Here is a 21,018-nt window from a genome sequence, read left to right as displayed (position 1 = left end):
AAGTGGTTGCTGGTGCCCTCTACGTTTTCCCGGGTTGACTTCAGGACGTACGTACGTACGTACGTATGTATGAAAGCTAGTGGTAAGTATATTCAATGAATGGAAAGACGTGCTTTTGTCTCAAATAGTAAACCACACCCTCTACAGTAAATGTATATCATTTACATAGTGAATTATCCCAAAGATAAATATCTTACCCCATTTATCTTTGCAATATTGCTAGTCATTGTTATAAGCAAAATGAAGTGTTTTGTGTCCTAAACTCTATATTAAAAGACGTATTGTGTACTAGTACCATACGTAAGTCTTACATATATGATCTTGATTTATGTTTCATGTTTTCAGAGCTTATCTTGTTGTTCTGTTGCAGAAATAAATGTTTTTTTTTAAAATGTACTTTTGTCTAAATAACTCCGTTATACCCCTAGAAAACATATCAGTATTGCCTTGAACCGTGTACTTGAAAACTTGCTGAAATACCGCAAACTTTTAGGGCAAAAGGAAATTCAAGGGGGGGGGGGCAAACATTTTTTTGAGGCCATTAAAAGGTGTCAAAAGTTAACATTGAGGCCTGCTGGAAAGCCTGTAATGACCTTGACAAAATATGGATCAGTAGTGGAACCCATCCTCCTATATGGTGCCGAGACATGAACCATGACGCTCAAACAACAGCAGAGACTAGATGGAACTTATACCAGCCTCCTACGTCGGGTTCAAAATATTCAGTGGTCGCCCCATGCCACCTTGGAGGAGATGTATGAGAACTTGCCACCAATCACAATGAGACTCAAATTGAGAGGAGTCTTCTTGACAGGGCACTGTTTTAGAGCTGAGGGGGAAGTGATATCCCGTCTTCGCCTCTGGAGCCCGGAGCACTACCTGGTGAGGTCAAGAAAGTTAACCTACCCTTACCTGATATCAAGGGAAACTGGAATTGGGGTACAGGACCTGAAACTTGCAATGGCTGACAGGAATGTGTGGAAGAGCGTTGGGCCATTTATCTCGGCCAAGGCCGAAGGATGATGAGGAGTATGCAGTTAGTTCTAGGTATAGGTTTTTCTCCTAAACTTTACTTATGTTATAAACCTGTATGGCATGAAACCCTCAAATTGACTCCTCTGGTATAAGAGGATTAAGCATGTGTTTATATAATATTACTATAATTGCCTTACCTTTTACATTTTAGCTAACCTTGGCAAACAGTGGGATCAGATGTAATCCATAATAGTAATATGGATTGTTGGTTTGTCATGGTTGTTAATTATAGCAGTTATATTTGTATTCCAATACTGTACGACCCCAAATTGCAGTGCTGTTAAGCTAAAAACGGAGCCCATAAAGCAGCAAGTAACGGCTCGGAGGAACAGTGAGACGCTCCGTAAAACACCAGAACATTTTTGTTTGTAGGCAACGATTTATTTTTGGTAAAAAGGGGAAAATAATTGTATTTGTTAATCCTGTAGACCTGATGGTGTGCCAAGCGAAGTCTTGCCATGAGCGTCCCTTATAGATTTTTATCACTGGGTTGTACGATTCTGGATTTGAGATTAGTTTCTCCGCTGTTTTCCTCAAAAACAGCTCCTATTATCCAAAGTTAAACACTGCCTAAAATGACTAAAGCCCTATTCGCACGGGATTAGTATTACCTGTGAACCTATAGTAATTTGTAAATTCCCACCCAACCTCTATGTTAAATCACTTGCATTCGCACGGGATAAGCAAAGTCCGTAATTTACTCAATTTACAGACATCACGACCGGATATGTCGTAACATCCTGTACTTCCGCTGCACTTGACAGCCAGAGACCTCTGCCCTCCCCCCAAAGAACCAGCGCGGGCAGGGCACGCTCGCCCCGCGCCTCGGGACGAAGAGCCACGGTGCTCTGCTTCAGTTTCGTTTTCCCATCGGCGGCTCCAGCCCGACTTTGCATGCTCGTAGCTCGGGCAGGGGGGGTCCCAGCATCCCCAAACTTGACAGGCAGAGTCCTCTGCCCTCCCCACAAAGAACCAGCGCGGGCAGGGCGTGCCAGCCCCGCGCCTCGGGACGTAATTCGCATGTTGTCAGTGTTGACATATTACTGTAGTAAGTATATGGATAAATTAACAAATAAGGATTAAAAACAGTTGGCATAAAAATAGCACCAAGTATCCAACCTATTAGGAATTAATAAGAAATGCCCGTCATTGATAGGCAAAAAGTCATAGGCCACAACTTCAGATAGCCGTCAATATTGCTATGTCCATGGAGGATATGGCCTGGCTATAGCTATGAAATATTAAAAATGTTCCTTACCGAAAGCAGCCACACAAGTCATCCAGGTCAAAAATCTCCGAGCTCTCCTCTTGGATTTCTTGCTGTTTTTGGGAAGCGGATTCCATGTAGTGTGGTATGGGGCACGACTACCACTTGCCCCTAAAACAGTACTCATGAAAATTTCAACCGTAGCCTCCATTAGCCTACTCACAGTAACCGGAAAAGATATAAAATGCGCGCAATTACAATAACAAACACGGACATGCGTATTCGCACGGGACTGGTATTGTCACTGGACGTCTGTGTTTGACAAAATATAGTAGGTAATTTGCGGTGGAATTATTACTTTACAAATTACAGACATGGCGCATTCGCACGGGACTAACATCTCAGACATTCTCTGCAATTATTACAAATCGCCAGAGGTTCACAGGTAATACTAATCCCGTGCGAATAGGGCTTAAGACATAGCTAGTCAGGGTCCCTTTTTTTTGAGGAGTATTTTGATGGATCTGCTCGAGTCGTGTATAAAATGTGCCGTGTGTGTGGTTGTCTCGTTGTATTTGTAAAATGCTTTTTTTTTTTTTTGAAAGTTGTCTTGATGCACTGCTTGGAAATGGAGTCTGCATACAGTATCTTCTGCCAAGACTTGCTCTTGTGTAGACTACTTGACATTTTGCTAAGTGGTTCCTTTGTCTTAGGAGCAAGTGTGCTGAGTAACAGACCTTGTTCTGGGATTGGGGTTTAAGAGAACACATTAATCTCCACTTGACAAAAACAAGCCAATAGAAGCTCCTGTTATTGATGTTCATTCATCCAATGTTGCATGGACATTTGTCACCTCAGACTTGTGCATTTGAGTATGTGTGACACTGTAATGGAAATATTTAAGTGGTATTATCAAGAGCTTGATGAATCTTATGTGTCGCAGTGGATAGTACCTCAGTTTCTCTCCATTATTCTCTCCAAAATTACTTAAAGCTAGACTGCCTTTCAGATTTTTCAAGTGTAGGTCATAAAAAGAATTTTCCCGACACCCAATTATTTTTGTTTAGTGGACCGAAAGCTACTGAATTTGAATCACAGGCTTCCAATTTTATTATTTTTTAATTTTAATTTTTTAAAATAGAACAGTTAATGAATTTAGGGCCACATGGCCCTAAATTCTCTGCTGTTTTTTCCTGCTTCACCATTCAAGATACTACATCATGCATGACTTGGTGAGCTTTCCCAGTTCACACAAGGCATTGTGGGATACAAATTTGAAACCGCAGAGAAAAACGGAGGACGGGAGTGTGCGAATGAAGCGTGAAAGACCGACTACAGTAACGGAAAGTGAGAAGAAAAGACGTTATGTGATATACGAAGGAAAGGAAACGCAGGACCAAACTAATAAATATCGGCGCTCAGCGAGCACCTCGGTGTGATCAGCTGTTCGTTTAGCGACAGAATGATGGAACTGTCAGTGCACGCTCAAAGGTAAACCTGTAGATGGCGGTAATGCAACACTGGATTGCCAGCTGCCATAAAACCCAAAAGAAGAAGCAGGTAAACCTGCGCATGCGCACACGGACTGCTTCTGTTTGCTTGACTGCGCGAAGCGAGCGATTTTCATGCACATTATTTATAAACCTAATCTGTTTAGTTTTTCTTAGCTGTTATTGCGTAGTTTAGACACCAGAAGGTAATAGTGTAAAATGGCGAGAATGTACGTGACTTCAGCCTAGGCGGAAATAACAGAGCTCTAATGCTGCAAAAACACAAAAAACAGATCTAAAATGGGACAGAATTGAGGTGCAATTGATTGTACCAACAGATGAGAGAAGAAATCTGAGCTCTCTTTTTACAGACTGCTGAAAGTGAAAGAAAAAAGAAGCAATTTGAGGTAGTAGAAATGTTCGTAGAAGTTTATTAAGAAAGTTTATTAACTTTTTCATTTTTTAAAAATAAAAGGAATGAATGAATGAATGAATGAATGAATAAATAAATAAATAAAAATTTTATATATATATGAGTGATTCCACGCTTATGGGTACTGAAATGGGGACATGAACTTGTTTTTAAAAATTCACCTAAAACCATTTCTTTTTTTTTACCATCAGGTCACAAAACATGTAATCTTTAATGAATGATATGTTAAAAGATAACTTTAATTTTCTGAGATGTAATAAAAACATTTATATGCCAAAGTCAGAACGTAACAGAAGTGTTGTGGACATACAGGGAGTGCAGAATTATTAGGCAAGTTGTATTTTTGAGGATTAGTTTTATTATTGAAAAACAACTATGTTCTTGATGAACCCAAAAGACTCATAAATATCAAAGCTGAGTATTTTTGGAAGTTGGAGTAGGGCTTTCTTAGTTTTAGCTATCTTAGGAGGATATCTGTATGTGCAGGTGACTATAACTGTGCATAATTATTAGGCAACTTAACAAAAAACAAACATATACCCATTTCACTCATTTATTTTCACCAGGGAAACCAATATAACAACTCAACATTCACTAATATACATTGCTGGCATTCAAAAACAAAAAAAAAAACAAATCAGTGACTAATATAGCCGCCTTTCTTTACAAGGACACTCAAAAGCCTGCCATCCATGGATTCGGTCAGTGTTTTGATCTGTTTGCGATCAACATTGCGTGCAGCAGCAACCACAGCCTCCCAGACACTGTTCAGAGATGTGTACTGTTTCCCCTCCTTGTAGATCTCACATTTGATGAGGGACCACAGGTTTTCTATGGGGTTCAGATCAGGTGAACAAGGAGGCCACGTCATTAATCTTTCTTCCTTTTGACCCTTTCTGGCCAGCCATGCTGTGGAGTACTTGGATGCGTGTGATGGAGCATTGTCCTGCATGAAAATCATGTTTTTCTTGAAGGATGCTGACTTCTTCCTGTACCACTGCTTGAAGAAGGTGTCTTCCAAAAACTGACAATAGGACTGGGAGTTGAGCTTGACGCCATCCTCAACCCGAAAAGGTCCCACAAGCTCATCTTTGATGATACCAGCCCATACCAGTACCCCACCTCCACCTTGCTGGCGTCTGAGTCGGACTGGAGCTCTCTGCCCTTTGCTGATCCAGCCACGAGCCCATCCATCTGGCCCATCAAGACTCACTCTCATTTCATCTGTCCATAAGACCTTAGAAAAATCAGTCTTGTGATACTTCTTGGCCCAGTCTTGACGTTTCATCTTGTGTGTCTTGTTCAGTGGTGGTCGTTTTTCAGCCTTTGTTACCTTGGCCGTGTCCCTGAGTATTGCACACCTTGTGCTTTTTGACACTCCAGTGATGTTGCAGCTCTGAAATATGGCAAAACTGGTGGCGAGTGGCATCTTGGCAGCTTCACGCTTGACTTTCCTCAGTTCACGGGCAGTTAGTTTGCGCCTTTTTTTTTCAACGCGCTTCTTGCGACCCTGTTGACTATTTTGAATGAAGCGCTTGATTGTTCGATGGTCACGCTTCAAAGGCTGGGCAATTTTAAGAGTGCTCCATCCCTTTGCAATATATGTCACTATTTTTGACTTTTCTGAGTCCGTCAAATCCCTCTTCTGACCCATTTTGCCAAAGGAAAGGAAGTTGCCTAATAATTTTGCACACCTGATATAGGGTGTTGATGTCATTAGACCACACCCCTTTTCATTACAGAGATGCACATCACCTGGTATGCTTAATTGGTAGGAGGCTTTCAAGCCTATGCAGCTTGGAGTAGGCCAACATGCATAGACAGGGTAATGTGGTCAACATACTCATTTGCCTAATAATTCTGCACTCCCTGTATATATATTCTCAATTTTAACAATGTAGAATTACTTTTTGAAACATAGGAAGGTGATGTTTTAGCAAATATAATTAATAAACATGTGTAGTAGAATAAACATACACATTCTTTCAATAAGATTAACATGGTATAGAGCTAGATTGTAATTAATTTGTAACGGACGCGAGATGGACAATCGTAACAGAAGTAATGTAACAGACATCATTTTGGAACTCATCGGCTTGACTTTGGCATATAAATATGTTTTTATTACATCTCAGAAAATTAAAGTTATCTTTTAACATATCATTCATTAAAGATTACATGTTTTGTTACCTGATGGTAAAAAAAGAAATGGTTTTAGGTGAATAAGTTCATGTCCCCATTTCAGTACCCATAAGCGTGGAATCACTCATATATATATATCTCACAGGTGGCTTCTCCAGTGAGGAGAGGGAGGAAGATCCTCCTTAAAAATTCTAAGAATAAAAAGTTGAAATTGTCTTGACCAATTTAATGAGTTGCTGTCCTTGAATATTACTATTTTACTGCCAAATACGACATGTACATTATATTCGTTTCTCTGGGTGAAATTACATTAGCACCCCCTATCGCTCGCTATTAGAAATTACTACACGGAGGATCTTCCTCCCTTCGGCTCCCGTTCACTCCGATTCAAACAGTCTCCGGCACTGGCTGCTCGTGGTTAACATAGACTTCAATGAGAGAGAGGAGGAAAATCCTCCTCTAAGAGGGTGGGACTAGCTAAGAGATCTGACAAGTGCTACAAAATATCAACCAATAGGCTGCAGCCCTAGTTGCGCAATGAACCAATAAGTAGAGGCCTTAGCTGCCTGGGGGGAGGGGTTATCTTATCAAACTTAACTTCTAGATCCGGTGACTCGGGCACTTCGGCAGTCAGAGTGAGAACGGCGAGGTGGAAGTGGATTGACTGTTATAGATATTCTACGAATAAAGTAATGGAAACAGAGGACGTGGTGAATGTTTTGCTTGCAAAACCCTTCCATGGGCTGAGCTACAGTGAAAAATTAGCCATCAAAGCAGCAGGTAGACCAACCCCTAAAATCGAAATCACAAAACCCAATGGCAAAGGCAGTACAGTGAATGCTACATGGTTTGCTAGGTACACATGGCTCACTGGTAGCGTTACCACCCATCGATTATATTGCTGGCCCTGTTTGCTAATGAACAATGCCAAATCACAAGCTTGGAGTGTTCATGGTTTCAATGATTTAAAAAATCTAGATAGGGCAACCAAACGCCATGAGAAGTGTCAAGACCACGTTGGTGCTGCTATCCGACTGTCCTTACTAGACACCATGCCAATAGATAGGGTGGTAGACGAGGGTGTGCGGCTGCAAATCCAGCAGCACAATGCTAAAGTGAGTCGCAATAGAGAGGTATTAAAACGTCTGATAGATGCAACAGCCTACCTAGGCATGCAAGAGTTGTCACTGAGGGGACATGAAGAAGGGGGGGATTCGGACAATAAGGGCAATTACAGGGAGCTAGCGGAGGTTATTGCTCGCTATGATCGTGTTCTGGCAGAGCATCTGGAAAGTTCGACTGTCTTCACAGGCATGTCAAAAACAATCCAGAATGATCTAATATCCGCTATAGCTGGTTCAATTAATTCAGAAATCCAAAAGCAACTTAACACGGCACCCTTCTTCTCGTGGCAAATCGACGAGACCACAGACATAAGCTGTCATTCACAGCTGTCTGTCATCTTGCGCGATGTCGATAATCAAGGTACAATTCAGGAACGCTTTAATAGGATTTTTTGATGTGTCCAGTGGTCGCAGTGCACAATCCTTGTTCGATTTCGTGCAGACTGAGTTGTCAGGTTTCAATTTCAAGGATAAACTTGTCGCTCAGACTTACGATGGTGCCGCGGTCATGGCCTCGGACTTGAATGGCCTTCAGGCTAAAGTGAGAGAATTGGCTCCCTGTGCAACATTTGTCCACTGCTATGCACATCGCTTAAACCTAGTTTTAAGTCAGGGTGTTAAGACCATTCCCCAAGCAAAATACTTCTTTGCTCACTTGGGTGGCTTCACGTCTTTTTTCTCCAAGTCCAGCAAGAGGGTTTCTTTACTCGAGGAGTTCAGTTGCGCCCGCATTCCCCGGAGCGCTCCCACTCGCTGGAACTTTTCCTCTAGGGTCGTGAACACGGTTGCTTCAAATTATGACGAGCTACTTCAGATTTTCGAGAACATTACTGAGCGCCCAATGATGGATGATGAGACAATACGTTTAGCTGATGGTTTGAGGTCGAAAATGCAAGAGTTTGAATTTGCGTTTTTACTCTTCACTTTTGAGCAGTTGTTTTCGCACACTGACGTGGTGTTTGACATCTTGCAGCACAAATCCATGGATGTCGCCTTTTGCAAACGGCGAATAGAGAATCTCCTGCAAATATTGGATGAGCTAAAAGTACAGAGCGCCTTTGACAAAATCTACGCCAGGGCTGCCTCTCTAACAGAAGACCCTGACTTGTCTCACAGGGTCAAAAGAAGGCTGCTTAATCCCCGTCAGTCCTACAGAGCACTTTATGATTCCATCCACGACAACTTGCGCACTCAAATAACTCAGCGCTTTCAACACCTCGACCGCTTGCGCTTCATGGAGCTTTTGGATGCGGCGAAATTCGACTCGTTTAAAATATCATTTCCTACGCAGCTACTGTCAAATTTGATGGAGACATATGGCCACCTTTTTGATCAAGAAAAGCTGAGAATCGAACTGCAGCATTTTTATCACAATGCAGAAATAAATTCATCAAGAAAACTTTGCGATGCCCTTGGCTTCATGAAGTCCAGCGGTCTTGATGGGGCGATGCCACAGGTGTACAGGCTCATGTCCCTGATTGGAACAATTGGCGCAACCTCTGCAGGGGTTGAAAGGAGTTTTTCGTGCCTCAAGAGAATTAAAACGTACATACGCAACGCAATGGGGCAGGAGAGATTAAAACATCTGGCCATTATTTCAATTGAAAAAAAGATTCTCAAGACACTCCAAAAAGTTCCAGCGTGGTACGATCAGGTCACAGATAGATTTGCAAATCAGACAGCACGGAGAATTGACTTGATATATAAATAGGGAGCCTCAATCAGTTGGCCTGAATCATTCCTTAACATCAATGTTTGTCTTAAACACAGCTATATCCCATGTAAATAGTTGTGAAATAATGTTATTGTTGTTCTTTTACTTGTTGACTGTTGCCAGTTGTTTGACACCGTGGAAAGGATGTTAATGAATTATTCAGGAAAAACTATTATCAACTCAACCCGTGCGTGTAACTGTAGCCGGTCCAGCAGGTGCGGTCGCATTGGGGCCCGTGACCTTCAACCAAGCATTCCTTCCTCCCTCACTTTTACAAAAGCCAGCCGCCACTGATATATTAGGGTGCATCAGTTGCCCTCACTTTCATAAAATCTGATGCGTTTTTGTTTGGGTGTTCCTTTTCACCAATAAAGGCATCCTGTAAAATTTTTTGACCATATTCAAAAGTCTAATGGTGGCACCATGAGGTTCATTTTTTTGCCCAAAAAAAAAAAAAGCTTATTTTATGTTTTCGCGTAAGGTTTGAATCACAATGTTGGACTCCGTTTATTGATGTCTTGTGACCCAGAGATCATGTTAAGAACCTTTGCAAGGGATTGAGAAGCATTAATGTGATTCATAATACATTTGTATTGTTTAAAAGTGGTTGAACAATGATTCAATGAACAGCTAAAACTCAAACTGTGCTTGATAATATATTTAGAATATGTACTAAAAATGTGTATCTAAGATATTTGGTATACTCTATAAGGTGCCATAATGTTTCATGAAAAGTGATCGAAATTTTGTCATAAAATAGCAGCTTTTTCCATAACTTTGAGCTCCTGGTGCCACCATTAAACTTTTGAATTTTGTCAAAATATTTCACCCAGTGTGTTTTCTTACCAAAAGGAACATAAAAATAAAAATGCATCATGATCGGAGGAACTTTTCATTTTTAGGGGGCAACTGATGCACCCTAGTTAATAGGCTGTTATATTTTACTCCAACCTTTACAAATGTAGGTAAAAACTTTTATTTAAAAAAATGAATATTTATACTGATAAAGAATAGGAAAATAAATTTGGCTTTTTTTTTTTTTTTGGTTGGTGTAATTTTCAGGGGTCCGCCCTTCCCAAATATTGTGGGGAGAATCGAAGAATTGACTCATGAATCAGGTGACTCGTAACATGCCTTGCTTTGACTGGAGATTTTTGTGGGACAGTCAGTCATATGATAACTTCACAGTAGGAAGTAACAACCAGGAATCAGGATGTGGATTTTTTTTTTTTTTTTGCACAAGACTCTGCTGTACTTCCTTGCTTCAGTGTAGACCATAACAAATACTGTGTAGCTCTAACAGTGTGTGGCATGTTCTCATTCTCAGGTGTTCCTCCATTCTAGAGTGACGAGGTCGAGCCAGATGCCTTTGGTGTGAGGTAAGCCCACTAAAATCTATTCAGTCACATGATCACGGTTTCACTCCTTTGTGAGCTCAATATTTTAAAAGTGCATCCACTATTTTATAAAATGACATGGCATTATTATATAACGGCCTGAAAGTGCACAGAAAGCACATCCTGTGTGGGCAGCGTGGATGATCTGATATCGGATGGTGCGGGGAACGTCTTGTTTCGATTTCATGCCATTTGATTAAGATACACACATACTAATTACCCTACCTCACACTCATATTTAGCCCAAGGGCCATGTGCTTTGAGAATAATTAACTAGACCCATCCATATGCTTTCATCTTATTGGTTTACAGTCCGCTCCAGAATATGATCTCATCTCATTATCTCTAGCCGCTTTATCCTGTTCTGCAGGGTCGCAGGCAAGCTGGAGCCTATCCCAGCTGACTACGGGCGAAAGGCAGGGTACACCCTGGACAAGTCACCAGGTCATCACAGGGCTGACACATAGACACAGACAACCATTCACACTCACATTCACACCTACGGTCAATTTAGAGCCACCAGTTAATCTAACCTGCATGTCTTTGGACTGTGGGGGAAACCGGAGCACCCGGAGGAAACCCACGCGGACACGGGGAGGACATGCAAACTCCGCACAGAAAGGCCCTCGCCAGCCACGGGACTCGAACCCAGACCTTCTTGCTGTGAGACGACAGCGCTAACCACTACACCACCGTGCCGCCCCCCAGAATATGATATACCACGAAAAACTAGATGATTATAATAATAATAATAATACTACATACACGCGCTCTTTTCCAGTTTTTCAATGTCCACTGGTATGTTTTTTTGTCTTGAAAACTGTCAGGGGAACTGTCAGGGCCTTCTAGGCCTTCAAAGAAGCCCAAACATAATCAGCATTTCCAATTTATTTAATTTCTTCCATTCTTTAATTGCTTTCATTCTTTCATAATTTCATTATTTTTTTCCTTCTAATTCAGCCTCATCTATCAAATGTCTTTTAGAAATGAAACGGTTACTGTCTTGAAAACATAAAAATCGAGTTATCCAGTGAGATTTGTTTGTTGTCTCTAGGCTGAGAAGAGTTTAGAGCTGGCTCACTTACTGATTAGGACTTCATTGCCGGGACAGAAGGCCATGACAGTGTATGTTTATGTAGGAAGTGACTTGATTTATAGTGGGAGGGACTAAAAATGTATCATTCTCCGCCTTCTCGAAGGCCAATGTGAGCTTAACCGCGAATCAGCGCAGCAGTGAAGTCCCCTTCCAGCTAGTGTAGTGTTCATCAGTAGTGTTAGCGAATGCTAATAAAGCGGTCAAGCCAGTGCTCTCGAGAGCAAGTAGCACAGGCTAACAACCGAGTAACTACAACCCCGATTCCAAAAAAGTTGGGACAAAGTACAAATTGTAAATAAAAACGGAATGCAATAATTTACAAATCTCAAAAACTGATATTGTATTCACAATAGAACATAGACAACATATCAATTGTCAAAAGTGAGACATTCTGAAATTTCATGCCAAGTATTGGCTCATTTGAAATTTCATGACAGCAACACATCTCAAAAAAGTTGGGACAGGGGCAATAAGAGGCTGGAAAAGTTAAAGGTACAAAAAAGGAATAGCTGGAGGACCAAATTGCAACTCATTAGGTCAATTGGCAATAGGTCATTAACATGACTGGGTATAAAAAGAGCATCTTGGAGTGGCAGCGGCTCTCAGAAGTAAAGATGGGAAGAGGATCACCAATCCCCCTAATTCTGCGCCGACAAATAGTGGAGCAATATCAGAAAGGAGTTCGACAGTGTAAAATTGCAAAGAGTTTGAACATATCATCATCTACAGTGCATAATATCATCAAAAGATTCAGAGAATCTGGAAGAATCTCTGCACGTAAGGGTCAAGGCCAGAAAACCATACTGGGTGCTCGTGATCTTCGGGCCATTAGACGGCACTGCATCGCATACAGGCATGCTTCTGTATTGGAAATCACAAAATGGGCTCAGGAATATTTCCAGAGAACATTATCTGTGAACACAATTCACCGTGCCATCCGCCGTTGCCAGCTAAAACTCTATAGTTCAAAGAAGAAGCCGTATCTAAACTTGATCCAGAAGCGCAGACGTCTTCTCTGGGCCAAGGCTCATTTAAAATGGACTGTGGCAAAGTGGAAAACTGTTCTGTGGTCAGACGAATCAAAATTTGAAGTTCTTTATGGAAATCAGGGACGCCGTGTCATTCGGACTAAAGAGGAGAAGGACGACCCAAGTTGTTATCGGCGCTCAGTTCAGAAGCCTGCATCTCTGATGGTATGGGGTTGCATTAGTGCGTGTGGCATGGGCAGCTTACACAACTGGAAAGACACCATCAATGCTGAAAGGTATATCCAGGTTCTAGAGCAACATATGCTCCCATCCAGACGACATCTCTTTCAGGGAAGACCTTGCATTTTCCAACATGACAATGCCAAACCACAAACTGCATCAATTACAGCATCATGGCTACGTAGAAGAAGGGTCCGGGTACTGAACTGGCCAGCCTGCAGTCCAGATCTTTCACCCATAGAAAACATTTGGTGCATCATAAAACGGAAGATACGACAAAAAAGACCTAAGACAGTTGAGCAACTAGAATCCTACATTAGACAAGAATGGGTTAACATTCCTGTCCCTAAACTTGAGCAACTTGTCTCCTCAGTCCCCAGACGTTTACAGACTGTTGTAAAGAGAAAAGGGGATGTCTCACAGTGGTAAACATGGCCTTGTCCCAACTTTTTTGAGATGTGTTGTTGTCATGAAATTTAAAATCACCTAATTTTTCTCTTTAAATGATACATTTTCTCAGTTTAAACATTTGATATGTCATCTATGTTCTATTCTGAATAAAATATGGAATTTTGAAACTTCCACATCATTGCATTCCGTTTTTATTTACAATTTGTACTTTGTCCCAACTTCTTTGGAATCGGGGTTGTAAGATTTCTGTCTCCAGACTCTTCTTCCACGCACACACGCTCGCCACAGTATTTTTCACTCATACTTAAGTATTCATTTCCCTGTGTAATTTACATTTTAAAATCAACACAGACAGCTACACACAACGGCGTGACCTGGCACCCTGCCGCTAATCCCTTACTAAAGCCTTTACCCTGTTGCTTTTTTGGTTTCTGGCTAAGTTTTGGCTGAGCTCAAGTCCCAGCTCTAATAGTAACGGTTCGCCACTGCTTGTAAATATGTGTGAAGAATATCTCATGAAGGTTTGGTAGCCTTTCGGGTGTTCAACACGGCTTTAATTTCAGTTTATTCATTTAGTGCTTAATTATAGCGTAGCTAATCCTATCACTGGATTAGCCTCGTCTTTCTCTTTCCCAGCCACCAAAGAAATTATAGTGTGCATGTGCAGCAGAAAAGTTTCTCGTTGGATATTCGTATCAGTGCCAATGTGTGATGTAATGTTGTCTTGACAACCATGCAATATAGTAAACCATATTCGACACTCCTTCTCCATTGGGTAGAGCGATGTAATACACGCAGGATAAGCGATATGCGAACAATATTGCATGCTATCAAACCAAATGAATGAAACCCACTAGAAGGGACTAGAACAGGGGTCATCAAACTGCGGGCCGACTCCGGCCCGCCACCCCCCTTTGACCGGCCCGTAGCCCCTCTGCCCCCCACCACTTGAACCGGCCCTATGAAGCAATCCCCAAAAGTGGTCATGGCCTATTTTTTAAAATTGCTTTTTGGCAAATATGTCTGCATCTTGTATTTTGTTGATTTTATCAATTAAAATTGATATTTAGTTATAAAATGAACTATTCATATTTTCTGAATTTTCGTCATATGCTCGCGATCAAGCAGTGACGGGCAGCGCACGCGCAGAGAACTGTCAGTGTTCAGGACAGCAAAATGGCTAGCGGTCAGCGAAAAGCTGACAGAGAGTGCAGAGTTTTTAAAGAGCAGTGGACCACCGATTATTTTTTTTGTTCAGTGTAAGGACCGTGCAGTTTGTCTTGTATGTAAAGAAAGTGTGTTGGTTTTCAAAGAATATAATCTGCGTCGTCACTACAAAACCCGCCACAAAGAGTATGCTAGTTTGCGAGGGCAAACAAGAGAAGACAGGATTCGGAGGATGAAATGCGGACTGGCTGCACAACAGAATGTATTCCTTCACCAAACCCAGATCAACCAGGCTGCTGTCTGAGCTAGCTATAAGGTAGCTCACCGACTAGCTACCCATGGAAAGCCGTTTACTGATGGGGACTTTGTTAAAGTATGCATGCTTGCTGTGGCCGAGGAGGTGTGTCCCGACAAGAAGGATGCGCTCAACGCGGTGAGTCTCTCCGCATCTACTATGACCAGGCGAACCGAAGATTTGGGGGACAACGTGTATGACCAGCTGAATGAGAAAGCGTCAGAATTCGAGTTTTTTGCTTTGGCCATGGATGAGAGCAATGACGTGCAGGACACAGCACAACTGCTGTGATCTATTGCTCATATTATAATTTCACTGTTTTTTTAAATGTATTTATTTTATAGGCCTATTTATTTGACCTTTATTAAGTGCTGCACACAATTATGAATATTATTAATAATATCAACAGGCCTACCTACAATTTATAATTTTCCACTCACCTTTGCCAGTGTCAATCACCTCAACTAGGCAGATGTTTCTTACCTTGACGGCTTTGATGTTATTTTTATTAGAAAATAAATAAATGGAATATCTGTGGTATTTCAAATTAAAACAAAGTGTGAAGACTCGATTACTATTTTTGCAAACCACTAGTAAAGATAAACAGATATGTGCCAGGAATCAAGTGTGGATAGAGTGGTGTGGGATAGAGTGGTGTGGGATAGAGTGGTGTGGGATAGAGTGGTGTGGGATAGAGTGGTGTGGGATAGAGTGGTGGGGGATAGAGTGGTGGGGGATAGAGTGGTGGGGATGGCCGTGCCAGGCTAGTAATCTCTACTACACAATGAGGCCTGCTGGTGGTCATATTTGTCTGGGTCATACAATTCTATGTTATATAGCTGACCCGGCCCCCACCACAGTCAGGAACGGCAATGTGGCCCCCAGAGAAAAAAGTTTGGTGACCCCTGGACTAGAACACGTTTTTATTCAGTTGAAAAAGTGTCCTGTATGTAGAATAAATCTATATGTCACTCATGAGGAAATCGGTGAATTTATAAATTTGGGTACTTTTTGTTTGTGGATGTCTATATAATTAAAAAAAAAATTATACATTAATTTTTTTGTATTATTTTGATTAACTTGCATTTTTTTTGTGGGTGTGTCCATATAATATAAAGAACATTGCACGACGGTTTGAAGAAACAAAGTTTATCTTCTCGTGTTTGAAAATAAATTGTTTATTTTCTTTTACGTTCAGAACTTGAGCGGTCATGAACCTGACTAGAAAAGGACGCAAGTAGATTTTAACCCAAACGGTAAAGAGGTCAGAGAGATTTTTTTTTTTCTTATCTTCTCCTCCCTCCCCAACAAGGATCATTATTAAGGTTTTGCAGAAGACTGTAACATTTTATGGCCACCACGTCTCTAAATCTTTAATCCTACTTCCATGCTAACATATTGTTTGGAAAGTTCATCTTAAGGAGGCCTTTTTTTTTTTTTTTTCATCTAAACCTAAACCTGATGTTCCTTGGACACAACTGGAACTGGGTTCTGTGGCCAGATGAGACAAAAAAAAAAAACAACAACCTTGTTCTGATGACTATCACTCACTGATATTTTTAGTATCATTTTCACTCTCGTGATCAGTGCGAGATTAAGCTCATTTGCCACGGCACTTTTATTTTTTAAACCTTATCTTAACCAAGGGTGCTGATAATTCTGGAGTTGACCGTTTATACAGACATGCAGAGGATCATGCCTCTGTCCTGTACTTCCCTTTTTAAGTCATGTTTGCGTCTCTGCTGTCAACATGACTGCGCTTTCCATCGTGTTGTGCTCAGCGTGTTTTAAATCAGTCAGGATGAATCTCAGAACCGTCCGTCTCTGCCCTCAATTAAAGAGGTTCTTCGAGGAGGAGTGAGGGGTCCACAGGGAGACAGCGTGGTCTGGGCAAGAGCACTGCCCAGCTCTTCCGAATAGGTGCTCTACCGTACATGCACGTGTTGCTAAACGTCGAGATTTTTCCCTTTTATTTTTAAATTCCTGCATTTCTTTACTAAAATGTGTCTACTGTACATAAACCGGTCAGTGTGTAAATGTGCAGCAAAGGAAATGCGAAGGAGAAAGAAAAGCAGGGGAGTACAAAATTAATCTTCTTGAAAAGAATTCAAAAAAACCCCTGCAATACCATTTCATGTGTTATAAGAGAAGGCTTTTTTTTTCTGTAGCCTTTTTTCTTTCTTTACTAAATGTGCCAATTATTCTGGAACTGATGGCATATCCCTTGCTGTTCCCTGAACATGATCCCTTTCGTATTAGAAACTAAGCTCATGTGATTGGATTTGAAACCCTCTGTATGAGTCCTGCCCGGGTTTTCACAAGGAGCGCTGGTGCGACTAGCTCAGAAAAAAACAGCAGCACATAGAAACAAAATCTATGAAAACAAACATTGGCTTTCTTACTGCTTTGTAATTAACGTGGCACCATGCACTAAATACAAAAACGAGCCTTTTGAGAGGAACGTGTGAAAGCACCGTTATTGGAGCAGCAAAATTTGGTTGAGGTTAAATAAAGCAATACTGAAGACATCAAAATTATGAAATAAGATATACAACCCCGATTCCAAAAAAGTTGGGACAAAGTACAAATTGTAAATAAAAACGGAATGCAATGATGTGGAAGTTTCAAAATTCCATATTTTATTCAGAATAGAACATAGATGGCATATCAAATGTTGAAACTGAGAAAATGTATCATTTAAAGAGAAAAATTAGGTGATTTTAAATTTCATGAAAACAACACATCTCAAAAAAGTTGGGACAAGGCCATGTTTACCACTGTGAGACATCCCCTTTTCTCTTTACAACAGTCTGTAAACGTCTGGGGACTGAGGAGACAAGTTGCTCAAGTTTAGGGATAGGAATGTTAACCCATTCTTGTCTAATGTAGGATTCTAGTTGCTCAACTGTCTTGGGTCTTTTTTGTCGTATCTTCCGTTTTATGATGCGCCAAATGTTTTCTATGGGTGAAGGATGTGGACTGCAGGCTGGTCAGTTCAGTACCTGGACCCTTCTTCTACGCAGCCATGATGCTGTAATTGATGCAGTATGTGGTTTGGCATTGTCATGTTGGAAAATGCAAGGTCTTCCCTGAAAGAGACGTCATCTGGATGGGAGCATATGTTGCTCTAGAACCTGGATATACCTTTCAGCATTGATTGGTGTCTTTCCAGATGTGTAAGCTGCCCATGCCACACGCACTAATGCCGCTTTTCCACTACAAACGCGGCTGAGTCGGGCTGAGCCGTGCCGTGCTGAGTTGGGCTGAGTCGAGCTGAGCGGGGCTATTGGAGTTGCATTTCGACTACCACCGCGCTGAACCGTGCTGGCTGGAAGTGGGTGGACACATTGGGTGGAGTTAGCGAAAGTGGGTGGACGTCACGTGATGTCGTTAAGCGGCGCAAACAGTGACATCAGTGATCTTTTAAACGGTAGTCTCACGACCCGGATAGTAAACAATAAACATGGAGGACATGGAGTCGTTAGTGTTGCTGGTCTTGGTGCTGTGGCTTGTTGTCACCGACAACGCCAACAGATACTGGCAAGAGCGTATAGATGAGGCGAAGCGCATAAGGCTCCAGAAATTCTCGTAATTCGTAATTCTTCTTCTTCCGGGTTTACGGTGTTGACAGATCCCAGCGTGCTCGCGGGGTGTGTGTGGGCATGTGAGGACACTCCTCCTCACCAATCAGTGCACAGGGGAGTGTCTGCTCACGCCCCCAGCCTCACTCAGCTCGGTTTGGCTCGCTTCAGCCCCACTCCAAAACCGTGCGAGTTTTGGGTGCTAAGCAGGGCTGAAGCGAGCTAAGTCGTGCTGTTTTGAGATAGTCGAAACGCGAGCCGTGTCGGGCTGAAGTGAGCTGAAGTGAGCTGAAAAAGGGTAGTGGAAAAGGGCCATAATGCAACCCCATACCATCAGAGATGCAGGCTTCTGAACTGAGCGCTGATGACAACTCGGGTCGTCCTTCTCCTCTTTAGTCCGAATGACACGGCGTCCCTGATTTCCATAAAGTACTTCACATTTAGATTCTTCTGACCACAGAACAGTTTTCCACTTTGCCACAGTCCATTTTAAATGAGCCTTGGCCCAGAGAAGACGTCTGCGCTTCTGGATCGTGTTTAGATACGGCTTCTTCTTTGAACTATAGAGTTTTAGCTGGCAACGGCGGATGGCACGGTGAATTGTGTTCACAGATGATGTTCTCTGGAAATATTCCTGAGCCCATTTTGTGATTTCCAATACAGAAGCATGCCTGCATGTGATGCAGTGCCGTCTAAGGGCCCGAAGATCACGGGCACCCAGTATGGTTTTCCGGCCTTGACCCTTACGCACAGAGATTCTTCCAGATTCTCTGAATCTTTTGATATTATGCACTGTAGACGATGATGTGTTCAAACTCTTTGCAATTTTACACTGTCGAACTCCTTTCTGATATTGCTCCACTATTTGTCGGCGCAGAATTAGGGGGATTGGTGATCCTCTTCCCATCTTTACTTCTGAGAGCCGCTGCCACTCCAAGATGCTCTTTTTATACCCAGTCATGTTAATGACCTATTGCCAATTGACCTAATGAGTTGCAATTTGGTCCTCCAGCTGTTCCTTTTTTGTACCTTTAACTTTTCCAGCCTCTTATTGCCCCTGTCCCAACTTTTTTGAGATGTGTTGCTGTCATGAAATTTCAAATGAGCCAATATTTGGCATGAAATTTCAAAATGTCTCACTTTCGACATTTGATATGTTGTCTATGTTCTATTGTGAATACAATATCAGTTTTTGAGATTTGTAAATTATTGCATTCTGTTTTTATTTACAACTTATACTTTGTCCCAACTTTTTTGGAATCGGGGTTGTAGAACATATACCAGTCAGCCATAACATTTATCACCATTGAGAGAGAACGCGATTTACAATGGCACCTGTCAAGGGGTGGGATATATTAGGCACCAAAAAAACGGTCAGTTCTTGAAGTCGAGGTGTTGGAAGCATGGAAAAATGGGCAAGTGTAAGGATTTGAGTGACTTTCACAGGGGCCAAATTGTGATGGCGAGATGACTAGGGCTGAGCATCAACGAAATGGCACATCTCATGGGGTGTTCCCGGTATGCAGGGGTTAATACCTACCAAAAGTGGTCCAAGGAAGGACAACCGGTGAACCGGCGACAGGGTCGGGGTGTCGAAGGCTCATTGGTTCGCATGGGGCACGAAGGCTAGAACATATGGTTCAATCCCAGAGAAGAGCTCCTGTAGCACAAACTGCTGAAAAAGTTAACGCTGACACCTTTCTGTTTTAGCCAGCATTAACTTTTTCCAACAGTTTGTGCTACAATTTTGGCTCTTGTCAAAGTCGCTCAGATCTTTTCGCTTGCCCATTTTTCCTGTTTCCAACACATCAAGAACTAACTGTTCTCTTTCTTGCCATTGTAACAACATGATCAATGTTCTTCACTTCACCTCTCAGTGGAAATAATGTTATGGCTGATCAGTGTATATGGAATTGTGTGTTAACCAGAAAAGTGTTAAACAAAATATGTTTCATATTTTAGATTCTTCAAAGTAGCCAGCGTTTACCTTGACGCTTTGCACACTATCGGCATTATCTTAACCAGCTTCATGAGGTAGTCACCTGGAATGCTTTTCAATTAAAAGGTGCCTCGTCAAAAGTTATAGTGCAATTTCTTGCCTTCTGAATGCGTTTGCGATCAAACAGGAAATGGTAAATAATGAAAACACAATAAATAGCCCTATTCAACACCACAACTGTAGTAATCCATATTTTGTCAAGAACCGCTCAACTAAGTAAAGAGAAACGACATCCATCATTACTTTAAGACATGACGTGACTTGTAATTAATAAGGAAAAAACACTGAATTTGAAGGTGTGTCCAAACTTTTGACTGGTACTGTATAATGGAAACGTATTTTATCAGAATTTTTAGTAGACCAGGGTTTTTTTTTTTTGCTTGTTTGTCTGTTCCCAATGTAACTCAAAAAGTAGTGAATGGATTTTGATGAAATTTTGTGGAAAGATGGGCCAAGGATCAATTGATTTTGATGCAAATCCAAACATGGATGTGGATCCAGGATTTTAGTTTATTTTTTCTCTTCCCAAAGTAACTCAAAAAACAGTGAATGGATTTTGAAATTTGGTGTACAGCTTTAGCATTATCCTAGGTTTAAAAGTAGACGGCCTTTCGATTTCATAAAATCAGTTAAATTTAGTTCCCTTTGAAATTTGGTCATTGTGATGCATGTTTATTTCTGTAGTATCTGAAAAAAAGGCCATTCTGTGACTGGGAAGT

General features: G+C 41.6%; 1 protein-coding gene across 4 annotated transcripts in view; it reads left to right on the top strand.

The window, feature by feature from the left end:
• The window catches only part of camkk1a (calcium/calmodulin-dependent protein kinase kinase 1, alpha a), a 314,395-nt gene that overhangs the window by 69,708 nt on the left and 223,669 nt on the right, over positions 1-21,018 (top strand). For 3 of the 4 annotated variants that reach the window (XM_060912105.1, XM_060912109.1, XM_060912107.1), the window contains one exon: positions 10,473-10,524. The gene's annotated coding sequence lies outside the window, so the exon portion shown is untranslated. Of the gene's footprint in view, positions 1-3; positions 83-10,472; positions 10,525-21,018 lie in introns of all 4 variants that reach the window. The other variant, XM_060912106.1, reaches the window with a different exon arrangement.

This window comes from Neoarius graeffei, chromosome 28 (assembly GCF_027579695.1).
Source record: "Neoarius graeffei isolate fNeoGra1 chromosome 28, fNeoGra1.pri, whole genome shotgun sequence".
Taxonomy (NCBI): Eukaryota; Metazoa; Chordata; class Actinopteri; order Siluriformes; family Ariidae; genus Neoarius; species Neoarius graeffei.
This window is presented reverse-complemented; position numbering and strand designations above follow the sequence as displayed.